Here is a 748-nt window from a genome sequence, read left to right on the forward strand (position 1 = left end):
CTCCCTCCGCCTTCATTGTGAGCTCTGCATGAGATGGGGACTGGGATAGGAACTGTGTTTGATCTGATTATATTGGATTTATCACGGTGCTTGCCACATAATAATAATAATAATGATAACTGTAAGTGCTTATCATCTGCCATATACTGTACTAAGCACCAAGAAAGATACAAGATATTCAGGTCAGACCCAGTCCCTTTCCCCTCTCAGGATCGGACCTGGAGAGTTTCCAGTACTTTACCAGTCTCGGCTATAGGAGGGAGAGTCAAGCAGAGGCATTCCCATTCCAGTTCTAGCTTGGGCAGTGGCTAGCAAGTGGCAGGCCATCTGCTACAAGTAAAAAATCACCTGTGCTGGGCAGCAGTGGTATGGGAGAGAGTCGAGGGTGGAGTTGATTGCACAGAAGGAGGCAATGGTAAACCAATTCCATATTTTTACCAAGGAAACTCTATAGATATGCTAGCAGAATGACTGCAGATGGAGGTGGGGCATTCTGGGGGAGATGTGTCCATGGTGTCGCTATGGGTCGGAGATGACTCGACAGCATAAGACAAGACAGGAGAGTCCCTTTTCTACAAGGGACTCTCAGTCTAGAGTCACATGGTAAAATACTTTGCAAATAGCATAGACATAATGATTATTTGCTCGTTGCCAACATACTGTTTCAGTGTGGCAGTTTTCCCCATTTCACAGCATGAATCTGAGAGTCAGAATCTGTAGAGCCAGAATGCCTTCCTCAGCATTCCTC

At 45.9% G+C, this 748-nt stretch overlaps 1 non-coding gene across 1 annotated transcript; it reads left to right on the forward strand.

Annotated features, from left to right (window-relative positions):
• Window positions 1-200: 200 nt before the first annotated feature.
• Window positions 201-338, forward strand: LOC114816872. The gene has a single exon (XR_003764677.1). It is a non-coding gene; the product is annotated as a small nucleolar RNA SNORA7 (small nucleolar RNA).
• Window positions 339-748: the final 410 nt, after the last annotated feature.

The sequence above is a fragment of the Ornithorhynchus anatinus genome, chromosome 14, assembly GCF_004115215.2.
Source record: "Ornithorhynchus anatinus isolate Pmale09 chromosome 14, mOrnAna1.pri.v4, whole genome shotgun sequence".
Classification (NCBI taxonomy): Eukaryota; Metazoa; Chordata; class Mammalia; order Monotremata; family Ornithorhynchidae; genus Ornithorhynchus; species Ornithorhynchus anatinus.